Here is a 7,465-nt window from a genome sequence, read left to right as displayed (position 1 = left end):
AGAGGTTTTATGAATTGTCCTTCCTACTTCACAAAATCAGGACTGGAATCCAAAATACTTGACACCTGGGTTAAACCCTAACCCTTCCCTTTATCAGTTGTGTCACTCAGGGAAAGTTGCCTTACGGCTCTGAGCGTCACCTTCTTTTTCTACAAAATAGAGATAAGAACACATCTCACAAGTTGTGCAAAGGATTAAATAAGAGAATGGATGTACAGCCCATAGCAAGCTCTGGCTCGATGCAATAAACAAGTTACCAGAATGGACTTCACCAAAACACTGCCTGCCTGCCTTTCATCCAATCTCAGTCTAATCTATGCAGGAGGCAGAGAGGGGGCAGCCCCCCACTGCCCACCCCGGCTTTGGATATGGCCTTAGTCAAGCCAGCAAGAGCCATGTCATGATACTACCTACACATGCCCATCAAAGCTTTAGCACAGCTCTTCCTGTTTCCAAGTTAGACAACAGAAAGGGGATTTTCCTTTCAAGATTCTCTTTATAAAAGAATCATGATGAATTTTTAAAATTTCAGCAAGAAGAACAAAGTCATAGGAAGAAAGCCATTAAGTGCCCCACCCACCCCAGTCCCTGGTGACCCTGAGGGCCCTTGACTCACCCCGCTTCCCTATTGACTCTCCTTGCCCCGCCAGAAGCCACAGTGCTGCTCAAAAGGAGATAATGTCATTTGTTGACATTTCCCAGGTGACAACAAAGTCAAGCCCTCTTTTAGGGATCTGAGTCTTTGCATATAATTAGCAGATCAAATTACCCTCCGGGAATTGAGGCTTGGCATTCCTCATTGTCTGGAGGAAGCACAGCCTTCAGAGAAAGGGGGTGGAGACTGAACAACCTATACCTCTCTGGGCCTTTCTTCAGGTAAGGATCTCAGAGGGATCAGTGAATAAGAGAGGAGCACAGGGCCCAGGCTCTACTTCACGTTTGTCCTCAGAACTTACTTCTGAGGACACATCCTTGGGCCCTTAGCGCATAAACTGAGATCAGCAAATAAAATATTTCACTCTCAATTAACAGGTATTTTTAGGAGTTCTCGTTGCAGCTCAGTGGGTTAAGAACCCAGCTAATGTCCATGAGTATTCAGGTTTGACCCCTGGCTTCACTCAGTAGGTTAAAGGACCTGGCATTGCATGAGCTGCGGTGTAGGTCGCAGACGAGGCTTGGATCTGGCATTGCTGTGGCTGTGGCATAGGCTGGTGGCTGCAGCTCTGATTTGATCCCTAGCCTGGGAACTTGCATATGCCACAAGTGTGGCCCTAAAAATTGGAAAAAAAAAAAAAATCAAAGCAGATATCTTTAGCATCCTACCATTTGGAAAATGCTTGGCTAAAATTTTTTTTTTTTTTTTTTTTTTGTCTTTTTAGCTATTTCTTGGGCCGCTCCCGAGGCAAATAGAGGTTCCCAGGCTAGGGGTCAAATCGGAGCTGTAGCCACGGGCCTACGCCAGAGCCACACAACGCGGGATCCGAGCCGCGTCTGCGACCTACACCACAGCTCAAGGCAACGACGGACGGATCGTTAACCCACTGAGCAAGGGCAGGGATCGAACCCGCAACCTCATGGTTCCTAGTTGGATTCGTTAACCACTGCGCCACAATGGGAACTCCCTAAAAATTATTTTTAAATTTCAAGAAATTCCTAATCAGTTTTGGAAGAAAATGTGGAAGAAATAAGTTTATGTAATATAGATAGCAATGTGATATAATATGTATCATTTGTGATATTAATTATTGATATATAGTTATATTTATGTAAGTATCAATAGAATATTAGGTTGTTAACTAAGCGAACTAAAGATCCTCAGCCACAGTGCTTGGGAAAGAAGAGGTGTGGCATGACATTAGGCTGGAGGGGTTTCTGTTTTTGTTTTAAATTTGTATAATGTGATACGTTGATAAGTTACAATATATTTAGCTTTAAACAGGAAGGAAATTTTGAGACAACCTTCAAAATGCATGAATCTCGAAGATAAGACTGGCTAAGTGAAATAAAGCCAGTCTCAAAAAGAAAAACGTACTCTGATCCCACTTACACACTTAGCAGTGTCCAGTCTTTACAGACAGAAGGAAGGATGGTTCCCCAGGCTGGGAATTGGTACAAATAGTGTTTAATGGGTAAATGGGTCCAGAGGGTTTTATGCAAAAGACAAAAGACATAGGTAAAGGCTTTGGGGAGGAGGTAGATTTTGAGACCTCAGTTGAGTCTAAATGAGATGGACAGAAATTCCGCAGGACGGTGTACAGAGGTAACAGGAGGCGAAGTTCAAAGGAAGGGAAGCTGTGGCACGTGGGGGTGGTTGGAAGGCTGGGTAAGGTTGATGGGGAGGTCGGTGGAGAGGCGGGTTCTGCCCTGTTGGTCAATGGCATGCCCCCGCTTGAAAGCCAGGCTTTGGAGGTACAGTCCCATATTTTAATTTTGTAATAACCAGGTTCCATACTGGGAGACTAGCTACAAGAAACATTGACCCTTCCTCTCCCACTTCTGGCCACACAGAGACTCAATAGCATGGGGGATACAGATTTGACCTTGAGGTACAGAGTCAATAAGAGGAGCAAGAAGTATAAAAGTGAAGAGTGGGTGATGGTACATTGGAAGTCCACTAAGAAAAGAATCACTGCCACTAGGATCTTAGGAATCTGAGAACTTTTTTTTTTAACAGTATGCATTTATTTATTTATTTGTTTTTTAGGGCCGCACCCGTGGCATATGGGAGTTCCCAGGCTAGGGGTCCAATTGGAGCTGCAGCTGCTGGCCTACGCCACAGTCACAACAACGCAGGATCTGAGCAGCATCTGCAACCTACACCACAGCACACTCATGGCAGCTCTTGGCAGGATCCCTAACCCACTGAGCAAGCCCCAGGATTGAACCTGCATCCTTATGGATACTAGTCAGGTTTGTTACTGCTGAGCCACAACAGGAAATCCTCTGAGAACTTTTGATAAGTGTCATTGTACTGCATTTGCACACAGGGTTGGGCTTCCTGAAAAGTACATTATGGAGGGGCTGGGAAACCCAGGGATGAATGGGCAGGCCATCTCCACAAAACCTGGGGCCGTTTTAGCTATACGGACTTTCTTTGCTTTGCTTTTTAAGCAATTTCATGGTATCCTTACTTTACCCCACATGGAATGTCAATTCACCCAAGGTACTTTGGCTCACATTTTATTGTTCTGATAGCTCCTTCACTTGGTTTTGCAAAATAAACACCTATCACGGGAGCGGATCCTAATTACTTCCTGCCCTTTTGGTACCTCATCTATGCCCCCTCTTTATTTTTCTGGCCACTCCCACAGCATGTGAAAGTTCCCAGGCCAGGCATCCAACCCATGCCACAGCACCAACCCGAGCCTCGGCAGTGACAACACCAGATCCTTAACCTGTTGCTCCACAAGGGAACTCCTCGGTGGCCCTTCTTTTAAATAATGTTTGCACTTTCAGACTTCTTTGTTCCTTCTTACAGAGGTTTTCTTTAGAGTCTTGGCCATATCCACGGCATATGGGCATTCCCAGGCCAGGGGGCAAATTGGAGCTACAGCTGCCAGCCTCCACCACAGCCACAGCAATGCAGGATCTGAGCCATGTCTGCAACCTACACTACAGCTCCTGGCAACGCTGGATCCTTAACCCACTGAGCAAGGCCAGGGATCCAACCTGCGTCCTCATGGACACTGGTCAGATTCATTTCCACTGAGCCACAACAGGAACTCCCTTCTTTCCTTTATTTTTAGGTCTGCACCTGAGGCATATGAAGGTTCCCAAGCTAGGGATTGAATTGGAGCTATAGCTGCTGGCCTACACCACAGCCACAGCGACACAGGATCCAAGCCGCATCTGTGACCTACACCCCAGCTCACAGCAGTGCTGGATCCTTAGCCCACTGAGCAGGGCCGGGGATGGATACGAGTCAGATTCGTTTCCGCTGAGCCATGACAGGAACTCCTGGTTTTGCATTTTTTTAAGAAACTTTAAAAGCCAACTTATCCAGTTAGCTGCCCTGGGCCTCAAAAAATCTTCCCAATGAACCTTCTCTCATTCCCTGACAAACATCTTTGCCGTCTGCAAATGGTGCTGACAAAGGAAAATCAAATTAGGATGGTAGCCCCAGAATCCCGTCACAAGAGGGTGTTCGAGTGGCTTTTTCATCCTCCGACTGGGATCCTGCTTGAGCTATTAGCACTTTTCCTAAGAGCAGACCACTTGCTGAAGTTCCACCTGAAACAGAAAAAGCCCATGTCGGCCAAAGACGGCCATTCCCTTCGCCCTGGGTTGTCTTCCCCTTGGCTGGAGAACTGAAATCAGATGAGCTGCTGACATCTGGTGGTTGCTAAGCAGAGTGTAAGCTCCGTCTTAGAAGGACTTCTACCGCGGATTCCAATAACCTCCCCAGCCTCCAAGGCCTGGAGACGTCCTCTCAACCCAAGAACATTTTGATATATCTGAAGGGAAAGCAAGAAGGCGAGCTAAGACGCACAGGGAAGGATCCCTCTCAGCACTGAGATGCGGTGTGTTGGCCGCCAGAAGGAAAAGCGAAAAGTCAGCATCCCTGGAAGCTTCCCAGATGCCTTGGATTGGGACCCAGATTTAACTCGGTCCCCCCACACCTGATGAGTCACGGAAGGTGAGAAACACAGGGGACCCCTTTTTGGTGAAATGTAACGTTTTCGTTGCAGCTGGAAATAATTCTCCTTCTATTCATTTTCCCCTTTGCTCTCAAACGTTTTAAAAAGCTCTCCATTTGTTTGGGGCCATAGCGTGGAGAGTGGCTTCCAGAACATTCCAAATTCTTCACCTCGTCTGTTCCTCAGCAGGTTGAGTGAAACTGGGAGCTAGTGGAAGGGCAGTGAACCTCAGAGCTTGCTCTCAAGAGTTTTTTGAACTCCATCTTCAGAGAGAAATGTGGGCTCTTGGCTCTGGATGGGACAAAGGCGTCCACTAATGGCATGCCCAGAGCCTAGAGGTATGTGAGCAATTCCAAAATTAGAGACTGCACAGGAAGGCTTCCCAAAAGCTGCAGGCAGAAAGGAGATTAGTCACTGTTCTGAAAAGCTGTGTGATTTCTTCCTAGCTCTGATCAGGAAATAAATATATTATGTCCATTTATTTGCTTTCTTGGTTTTTTGTATTATGTCCTCTTCATTTTGCCTTCTCTACTCAACACTCTCACCCCCTCGACTAGAAAGCAAACTTGAGAGCAGGAATTTTGTCTCTTGTTCACTCTTTATATCCCCAACATCTGAAACATTGTTTAGTATGTAGTAAAAAATCCTCAAATATTTGTTCGGTGAAAAAAAGAGGGGAGGGGGAGTTCCTGTTGTGGCTCAGTGGGTTAAGAACCTGATAGTATCCATGAGGATGCTGGTTCAATCCCTGGCCTTGCTCAGTGAGTTAAGGATCTGGTGTTGCCGTGAGTTGTGGTTGAGATTGCAGATGCAGCTTGGGTCCCGCGTTGCTGTGGCTATGGTGTAAGCTGGCAGCTGCAGCTCCAATTGGACCCCTAGCCTGGGGACCTCCGTATGCTGCAGGTGCTGCCCTAAAAATTAAAAAAGGGGGGGCAAGACGTTCCCATAGTTCTTCCTAAAATCAGCTGAGAGTCTCTACTTAAACTTCCTTCACTCTAGGAAGCCCCCAGGACAGTCACATGCGGGGACACCACCAAGACACCACAGTGGCTCTATGTTTGCCTCATTGATTGACAGTCGAGCAAAGGGCAGACACCCAGAGGCCAACCAGAGCACCTCCAAGGGTTCCTGGAGGGTGACTCTTGTTGGCAGGAATGAAGGCTGCCTTCACCACCGGGGCTTCCCAAATGCTCCGGAGAACTGGAGATAGAAGTCTTTATGGGCAAGGCTAAGTCGATGGCGACATGTGTTCTTGGTGCGAAACCGCTCTCTGGGTGAGCATGAGTCTGGGGAGGCTTGGGGAAGTGTGTTGGAAAACTTTCCCTCTGTCTCCAACGAACTGGTTTCCTGAGGAAATGAAAAATGGAGGTGGGGTGGGTGGGAAGGAATGAAAAAATTCCAGTAAGGAAAAAAAAAATGACCTTTTTTTTCTTTGGAACAGAGAGAGTTATTGGCAGATCTGAAATTCCAGGATCTAATATGTGTATTAGAAATACAAAAGGCTTTAACAATTTTTTTTTTCCATTTTAAACCTGAACTATGAGACACTAGAACAAGCAGTTAAAAAGACAACACTTTGAAATTGGGGGCTTTGGCCCAGACAGATCAGGGGTCATGTCCCTCCCCGCACAGCCCAAGAGAGCAGGTACTTTCTGACATCCATTAATATCGTTTATGGTTAAATTGCTGGACCCCACGTGGACTGAAAGGGCCTCTTTATCTTTAAACAAACAGATGAGGAAAGAGGATCTCCCCCACCCCAGTCTAGACCTGGATTGGTGAGGCCACATCATGGGTTTTTCCATTCCAGCTATCAATCTTCCCTTTTGCGATTGGAGAGAAATAAAAAAAAGAGAGAGAGAGAAGTACGGGAGGAGAGAGGTGTGATCAGAAAGTTACCTTGAAAGAAGCTGGTCTGACTCTGGCTGAACATGTCGTGGAAGAGGAGAGTATTGAGGATTTCTGGGGGCCATCTGCTCTCCCCCCACCCTTCACGGAGTGTCCCACAACGCTCAGGCTGGAGCTCGTGTGCAGGGTCCCTGCCTATAGGTCTGGGGTTACAACATCAGCGTCATCAGCAACAACAGTCGCAGGGGAGAACAGAAAGCCGTTATCAAGTATCTTCCGAACACAGCACCCTGCGAGCTGATGCAGAAAAAAAGTGCAGCCACAGCTCTGTCACGTCAGTTTACAGGCTGAGAATAACCTCCTAGCCTTCTCAGGGAATAGCCAGTATGCTAATGACAAGGCGATTTTCTTTTGTTTGTAACACGGTGCCACGTGGAGGGAGGATCGCAAGGTTTGGTGACAGAAAAAACTGGGTTAGAATCCCCATTCTTTCACCCTCTCTTTTCTCATCTGTGAAAAGGGCGTGAAAGGAGCCCCCACACAGAGTCGTTGTCAGGATAAAGGGAAGTAACATCCATCACAAGTTTAACACGGTTCGGCCACAGAGCAAGTTTTCCATAAATGGCTGCCATTGGTGTCAGGTGTAGAGAAACAGTAGCATTTGGTGAGGACAGCTACGTGCAAGACACTGATGGAAGCTCTTTGCATGTATTCCTTCTTTTTCCTTATAAGCATCCTATGTGGTAAATGCTATTAGTCTCGTTTCACACACGTGAGGAAACGGAGGCACACAAACCCATGATCACAGGGTTAGTTCCAGACACTTCCACAGAAAGGAAAGTCCAGTCGTTGGTCTCAAGAGGTGAGCTGCTATTTTTGCCCAACACACCTGAGAGGGAGATTTCACCACCATCCTTCTCATTTGCTGACGCCAGTCAATGAGCGTCCAACATCAACTGGACTCTGTCTCCTTGGACAGA

Source organism: Sus scrofa, chromosome 9 (assembly GCF_054392235.1).
Source record: "Sus scrofa isolate SSC_HxYL_T2T_F1_AM1 chromosome 9, Sscrofa_HxYL_maternal_Yorkshire_Landrace_v2.0, whole genome shotgun sequence".
NCBI classification, from domain to species: Eukaryota; Metazoa; Chordata; class Mammalia; order Artiodactyla; family Suidae; genus Sus; species Sus scrofa.
Note: the sequence above shows the minus strand (reverse complement) of the source record.